The 8,321-nt window shown below is 39.3% G+C and overlaps 1 long non-coding RNA gene across 2 annotated transcripts; it reads right to left on the minus strand.

The window, feature by feature from the left end:
• Window positions 1-3,533: 3,533 nt before the first annotated feature.
• Window positions 3,534-5,702, minus strand: LOC140497412 (uncharacterized). 2 transcript variants are annotated; one of them, XR_011964673.1, is made up of 3 exons: window positions 5,637-5,702; window positions 5,051-5,148; window positions 3,534-3,822 (listed from the first exon to the last, which is right to left on the minus strand). It is a non-coding gene; the product is annotated as an uncharacterized lncRNA (long non-coding RNA). The 2 variants fall into 2 exon arrangements; XR_011964672.1 differs by lacking the exon at window positions 5,637-5,702 and having other exon boundaries at window positions 5,051-5,235.
• Window positions 5,703-8,321: the final 2,619 nt, after the last annotated feature.

An 8,321-nucleotide genomic window follows, 5' to 3' on the forward strand; every position in this document is an offset into this window, starting at 1 on the left:
TACAAACATATACAAATCACTTAAGTTCTGTTTCTCCATTTTACAAAAGAGGGTAAGAATAATTCTTAAGACTACTGAACTTATGGCCTATTGTGAGGAAAGTGCTAGGAGTCTATTTATTATAGAAGAGTAAGTTTAAATGTTTAACAGAAGGTTGGTATCTGATCTCATTATTCAGTGGAAACTGCTGTCTCCAAAGTACTGGTGATCTCTGCTTTGTTGTGACAATAACCTGGAGGAAAGAATTAAGGCTCTGTTCTTGTGTTAACTTGATTCCATCACTTTTTAGAGTCTTTTCCCACTGTTCTTACAGTATGGATTATAATAAATTCCTTATTTACCTCATGGAAAAATATTGGAGTATATGATATGTAAAATGAAAGGCTTTTAATAGGTTCTCAGGACCCTTTGACCTTCTTGAAAATTAGAGGATCCACTCCACTGAGAGCTTTTTGTTTCTGTGGGTTATATATTTATTGTATTAGAAACTGAAATGTTTTACTACTGTTATAAAAATAGTCTTGACCTCGTGGACCTGCTGAAATGGAACCCCAGGGGTTCCCAGACAACACTTTGAAAACCTCTTTGGGTTCTAACATTCTACGCTCTAAGGCCCCTCCCCCCTCAGACATTCTTGGTTCTAAGGCTCATTCAGCTCTGACATTGTCTCCTGAGGCCTCTCCCAGCTCTGTCACTCCATAGTCTGTAAAGACTTGAAATCTGTCGAAAAGATGCTGTAGAAACCCAAGGTCATGTCTTGTAAAAGACCTTGGACATTCCATTTGAAGTTTCCATCTTCTGCGTTGTTTGTCTGTTCTTAATGCCTGGCTCTTCACTTCACTCCTCACTTTTTAGGAGATTCCTCTACCTCTTAATTTAAGCACCAGACTGCTCCTAAATACCAGGTAAGACCTGGAACAGAGAAAGCCCTGGTAGTGTTCTCCTTCCGTGAAGTAATTAGTGTCGTTGTTGTATTGGAATGAAGGCCACTGGACCAGCAGACTTTTACGGGCTTTTGAATAGAGACTCTCTAGGCTCATAAAGGAAATGACATTAAAAAAAGATAAAGGTAGTCAACGGGGAAGCCATTACCTAAATGCGGTCTGAATTTGAATATGGGGAGTTAATAAGAAATGACTCAGGATTTCAATTGCCTTGAGGGGGTGGAATATAGAGTCAGACTGAAGGATATTATTTAAAACTATTAGGAATTTAGAGATAGAGGAGCACAAGAAAAAAGCACTGGCTTGGGAGATAGAAATGCTGGGTTTTAGTTCTGACTCTGCTACTAAATTGCTGTGTGACCTTGAGAAAATGAATATTGCTTTCTGGCCTTGGTTTCCCCATCTGTAAAATGAGGGGTTTAAGGAACAAGGGGTTTGAATCCTAGTTCTGTTACTCACTACCCTTGTGAACTTGGACAAGACATTTCATTTCTATGGGCTTCCTAATCTCTTCCATTTCCATTTTCTAGGCTACTTTCCACTCTACTTGATATATGCTACATTATAGAACTTTATCATCACATCTCAATAGGATCTTCTCCCTCCTCTCTCTCTAGTTCAACCATGCCTTAATCCTTAAGGTTCTACCTCCCCCTCACCTCAGGTGCCATACCTCTTCCAGGTAGCATTCCCAGGTTTCCCCAGCTAAAAATGTCTCTTCCATTTCATTCTGTGGAAAGAATGCTGCACAGAGAATCAGAGGGATCTGGGATTAAATCCTGGCTCTGAGACTTACTACCTAGGAGATCTTGGATAAGTCACTAAATTTCTCTGAAACTCATTTTCCTCATCCATAAAATGAGGAAGTTGGGGTTGGTGATCTCTGAGGATTCTTTTCCCTATAAATCTATGTAAAAATCGAAATCTTCTTAGAATGTTTGTCAGAATCTCTCCTTTGCCTCTGTCTTACTCTTATCTATGCATATATTGTACATTGTGTCCTTCCTACCACCTAGGTACATTTTATATAAGGTCTTTGAGGGCAAAAACTTTGTCATTAAAAAACCATCACTTTATTTCTCCTCTGCTGAGCAGGGTAACTTGCACATAGAAGGAACTGAAATGTTTGTACTTAATGAATAAATAAATTGGTAAAATGAGGGGATTGAACAATCATTAACGTCCTTTCCGACTCTAAAGCCTATGACTTACTTTAGGATAAAATGATCTCTAAGAGCCTTCCCAGGTGTACTAGTTAATGATTATTATATACATGGCAAAACAATTCTGTCATGGTGGCCTTTCAGTGATTGGCATTTGAGATAAACTGTAGCTGCCAGGTGGAGTCATTCAGCTCATGTTCTGTGGCAAGGGAGCTGCTATGCTTTGCAGAAGGTTGTCATTTCTGGATGACTTGAAATGGTCATCCTTGGCAGAGCTCCTGCTATTTATTGTCTATGTGGATTGTGAAAGTGTCTAGGTCTGCATGTGACAAAGAGGACTGGAAAGACAAGGACTAGGGTTACATCCTTGCTTTGTCATTTGCTCCCCATATGACTTTGTCCTCAGTTTCCTCATTTTTAAAATAAAAAAAAAAAAGATGCAATGACTAAATGAGTTGCTGGCAACACCAGAACTAGAATCCAGATCTCCTGACCAAAGTTATAACTAGGAATTTTGGTGCCTGGGGAAAATTCAGTTGAATGAAGAAAGGGAGGGGATAGAGGACAGTATGCCTTGGTTGGGTATAGTCACTACAGGAGAAGAAACAGCTCATTCCCCAGAGTCCAGCCCTAGCCCCCACAGCAAAGCCAGTGATCCATGACCTCCCAGCCCTGGAAAGAAATGAGGCAGAAAAAGAGTGGTAGGTAGAAAGTGTGAGGGGGTGGAATCTTGGGAGTGACCCCTTAACACAGAAGAATGGTAGGCTTACTGCTTAGCATAGTGCCTGGCACATGATAGGCATTTAACAAATATTTATTGATTAATTATTGACTGTTGGGGAAGAAGCTACCTCCTAGAGGAAGTATACTTCCTAGATGTCAACACCCTAGAAGAAAGCCCTAAAGACACTACACTATTTATGGGCCTATTCCTAACTCGCAGGCTCTTTTCTTTACCTTTCCTCAGATTACCTTTGTGACTAAGTCCATTCATTGATAAAGCAATTGCTTATATTGCATCATTACCTTACAAAAAAAAACCCCACTTCACTATTTAAATATCTTCTTTCTCAGAGATTCCATTTCTTGTGTGGAAACATCTGTTTCTTAATGTGAACATAAAAACAATGCCACAAAAAGTTAATAGTTTTTGTTGCTACTTATGGTACAAACTAATCAAGTGGTATCCTGGAACCACACAAAGGGTCTTCAGTGAAATTCACAGCAATGTGAAAGAGACTAGGTAGCCATTCACAGTGAGGTCACAAAGTGGTTGAAAAGTGCATTTTGTTGAGATGATGATATGCTGCTCCAGAGCCTATCAAGAGAATCCAGCATATAGATAACCAACAAAGTGACTTATGCCTGGCAACATGCAAGGTTAATAAGAAAAGACATTAATGATGATATGAGTTGGGAGGAAGGATGATTTTTGCAAAGGTTTATTTTACAGAGAGAGTACATAACAGTTGCCTGCATATTAGACAAAGGGGAAATGTCAGAAAAGAAATGAGATTATTTTGTCTGTTTGGCTATGATTGGAAGAAGCTCTGGGACTTTCTACAAAAGTGTTGCCCAAGTGGTTCCTTCACGAGAGTTCTCTTTCTTTTGCTCTTAGCTGATGTTAAAGGAACTCCTATTGAAATTTTTCCTTTGGGCCCAAGAATTGAAGTTGACATTCTTGGCTTGGACGAGTGAATATTCTGAACACATAGCTGTCAAGAGATAGAAAATGTCCAGATGTCACTGAATCCCAAAAGAAACGAGTTGATTTTACTACAACTTGAAACAATATTTGTTTAACATTCCACTCTCATGGGATATACCAGCTGATTTTTATAAAAGTCTTTACTTTTACTTTCAATGCATCAAATGTTTTAGAAATTCTTATTGTGTGTAGATGTATAGCATAAGATACCTGTCTTGGTTCCAAGTATTCAGCATAAACATATTCAGCAGTAGGTTTTACTGAATTATAATTTTTACAAACTAAATTAACCTTTTAAGATATATAATACATGTGTATATAATATGCATATATGTGTACATAATTTATACATATATATGTGTATATACATAAATCAAATGACCTAATACTCTGGACATTTGTATTACCATAACGAAGGCTCATCAAGGAACTCTGAACAGTTTGATGTCTTTTGCCAAAGATTATGGTAAGATTAGAGGACACGGATCTTTATCTGAAAGGTACTTCCTATGGATGATTCCCACTTGCAGTATAGCACCTTGCTTAGAGGACATAGGGAATTTCTATGATTGGTTCTAAGTAATGGCTGCTCTCTCCCAGGTGATGGATGACAGAGACTCTCAGGGGAGACAGAGCTATTCCTCCTTTACCTGTAAAAGCAAACTGCGCAATGTGTGGTGCCTTCTGTTTTAGATAGTTTCTCTCCATTGGACTTCCAGACCAGAGTTCCACAAAGGTAGAGGAAGAATACCTTCCTTTTCCTCCCCTGCCTCCTCGCGATTAAATGGAACCTTGAGGAAGAAGCATATGGAAACTGGCCTGTGTTTGTCTAGATCAACGAACTGTAGCCTGTGGGTCAAATCCAGCCTTCTCCCTGTTTTTGTGATCAGTGAATGGTTTTTGCGTGTTAAAATAAAGTTTTATTGTATTTTAAAGTATAAAAGCCATTCTGAGCTATCAAGGCCATGCTGTGTTTGGCCCTTGGTCTGTAGTTTGCTGACTCCTAATCTAGATCAACTTGAAAGGGGAGGTCCAAATCCTGGCTACCTTAGTCTGCCTTTCTGTTTCTCTTACTGAGCACAGGTCAGAGAATTCTTGAGAATGGGTTTTTTCCCCTTGTGCATGCCCTCATGGTGGCAAGGTGGACAGAGCCCTGGGCCTGGTGTCAAGAAGACCTGAGTTCAAATCTGACCTAAGACACTCACTGACTGTGTGACCCTGTGCAAGCGACTTACCTTCTGTCTGCCTTTATCCACTGGAGAAGGAAATAGTAATCCATTCCAGTACCTTTGCCAAGAAAACTCCATATGCGGTCACGAAGAGTCTGAGAGAACTGAACAACAACAAAGGTTTGAAAGTCCCTGAGTTTAAGCATTTGGACATGGATAGCCTAGAGTAGTAGTTTCAAAGTGGAAGCTGAGGTCGGGGAAGAGGGGGTGGGAAACTTAGCTTGATCCCTAGGGATGTATGGTCAACCAAATGGGGGTGGGGTAGGAAGATGAGTCACATCCTATACTTTCCCTGATAAACAACTGTTGGGTTTGTTTCTCACATAACCACACTCACCTTTACTGCCCCTTCTCTATTCCCCAATTCTGCTTCCTCCCTCCCAACCTATCTACTTTCATATCAGGTGTTCTGGCAGTTGTAATCTTATCACGCCCTGGACATCCAATGCAGCAGGTGACATTGGAATAATTCCTCCCCCACCCCAATCCTCCGGCACACCTGTCACTTGTTTATACCACTTGGTGACTGTCTCAGGCACCCTGTGGACAGACTCTGTGTTCTAGGGTAGTGACAAGAGAACAAGAACCCTACCCCAAGTCCCATTTTGTTTGGGAGAGGCAATCACAAGATAAGCTGGTATGGTTGGTTTATCACTGGTATCATCAGTGGAGAGCCAAAGAAAGAAACTAATTAACTAAGCCCTCAGGGTCAGATTGGGTTTATGCAAATCTCTGGGGTGTTCTGGACCAAGGGTCACATTACTTTTTACATTAAGATCCTTTGGAATATAATTACCAGATACCGAGTTCATAGTAAATGAGATCTTGAGCTGGAGGTCACTTAACTTAGCCTCCTCATTTTATCAATGAGGAAACAGGCCCATTGAGATTAAGTGACTTGCCTTAGGTCTCAGAGGCAATAAATGGCAGAGGAAGAATTTGTTTCCAGGGTTTATGTTTCCAGGCCAGTGTAATTTCTATCGAAACGAGGATCTGTGAATTTGTCAGGGTGGATGCATTCTCTCCACCAAGGAAGGCCATGGTCCAGGTTCCAGATATCTTTTTGAGTAGCTGTAGCTGAAACAACTCCATCCCCTAGTGGGTAGCCTTTTAGGAATAAGCCTTTCTGAATCTGGCCAGGCTGGTCCTAGGATAGCAGGCATGACATCTGTTTCCCAGCCTCTTCAGCTTGGGAGGACTTGTTAGAGCTTTTCAGGATTCAAGGTTACGAGAAGGGACCCTGGAGTAGATTTCAAAAGAGGCTCTGTGAGATAGCTATGATCAGCCAGGGGAACCTCATCGTAATAAGATATCAGAGGAAGATTTCTGTGCAGAAAAATGCCTGCATATAAAATACAATACGAATTGTGCTTCCCCTAAGGATGTTTTAAAAAGTCACCCATTTTAAACAGTTCTCCAAACAAGTAAGGTATTCTATTAACATTTTTAAGAAATGGATATCTCTTGTTTTTATATCACTTTTATATTTCCCACCATCCTTCTCCCTCTTCCCTTCCCTTCCAAGAGATCAATCCCTTATAAGAAAAAGCAAGAGAGGGGAAAAAAAAGAGTTCAACACCAATCCACTGAAAAAGTCTGATATTTTTTAAACACAATGTTCACATCCATAGTCTCCCACCTTGGCAAATAAGGTGAGGATGGCGAGGCATTTTTATTTTTTAAAACTTAATATGCTATAACCCCCCCCCCCCGTGCATGTAAAAACAATTTTTAACATTTTTTAAAAATTTTTTGAATTTCAAACTCTTTCTTTTCCTTTCCCCCTTCCCCCTTCATTGAGAAGGCAAGCAGTTTGATATAGATTATACATGTACAGTCATGTAAAACACATTTCCATGTTAGTTGTGTTGAGAAAGAAAACACAGAAAAAACACAAGAAAAATAAAGCAAATAAAAAGAATGCTTCAATCTGCATTCAGACTTCATCAGTCCTTCCTCTGAAGATGGACAGCATAAGTCCTTCAGAATTGTTTTGGATCATTATATTACTGAGAAGAATTAAGTCTATCAAAGTTGATCATTGTTACAAAGTTGCTCTTATTATGGATACAATGTTCTCCTGGTTCTGCTCACTTCACTCAGCATCAGTTCATGTAAGTCTTTCCAGGTTTTTCTGAAATCTGCCTGCTCACCATTTCTTATAGCACAATAGTATTCCATCACAATCGTATACAACAGCTTGTTCAGTCATTCCCCAATTAATGGACATCCCCCCAATTTCCAATTCTTTGCCACCACTAAAAGAGTTGATATATAAATACTTTTGTACATATATGTCTTTTTCCTTTTTTTAAAAAATCTCTTTGGGATATAGAACTAGTAGTGATATTGCTTGGTCAAAGGGTATGCATGGTTTTATAGCCCTCTGGGCATAGTTCCAAATTGCTCTCCAGGATGGTTGAATCATTATACAACTTCACCAACAGTGCATTAGTGTCCTAATTTTCCCATATCCTCTCCAACATTTACCATTTTCCTTTTCTGTTACTGATACTTGTGGGATGGTAGCTCAGAGTTGTTTTAATTTGCATTTCTTTGATCAATAGCAATTTAGAACATTTTTTCATGTGCCTATAGCTTTGATTACTTTATCTGAAAATTGTCTATTCATATCCTTTTACCATTTATCAGTTGAGGAATGGCTTTTATTTCTATAAATTTGACTTAGTTCTCATATGGTTGAGAAATGAGGTCTTTATTGAAGAACCCTGCTATAATTTTTTTCCACAGTAATGATTATTATGTGTTTCCCTCCATCCTATTTTCCTCTTGCTTATCCTTCTTTTTCTCTTCTTTCACCCTGTCCATTCTCAAGAGTATTTTTAGGTATTCTATTTTAATACAGTATTCAAAGCCTAGATTACTCTTACCTTATAGTTTCAATTTTCCTTCCTCTAAAGAATTATAGTGTGAACTACATGGATGAAGAGGAGAAGGGTGGCATAATAGATAGAGAGGTGGCCCAGAAGCCAGGAGGATCTGGCCAAGTCCTACTTGGCTGTATCAACTTTGGCAAGTTTCTTAAACACTCAGTGCTCTATTAAGTCTCTGTGTGGTAAATTGCAAAGAATATGTTGACTTGCACTGGTAGACGGAGTTTCTTTACTTGGGAGCACTCTACACCAATGGAATCATGGGTCCGTTCACTGTCCTTTTCCTCATGGATAATGAAAGATATGCTCTGTCTTCTAATTATGCAATCTATATTCTGTATTAACGTAGCCAAAGTTTTTAATCTTGTCAAGAACTGCAGGTA

Source organism: Notamacropus eugenii, chromosome 3, assembly GCF_028372415.1.
Source record: "Notamacropus eugenii isolate mMacEug1 chromosome 3, mMacEug1.pri_v2, whole genome shotgun sequence".
Classification (NCBI taxonomy): domain Eukaryota; kingdom Metazoa; phylum Chordata; class Mammalia; order Diprotodontia; family Macropodidae; genus Notamacropus; species Notamacropus eugenii.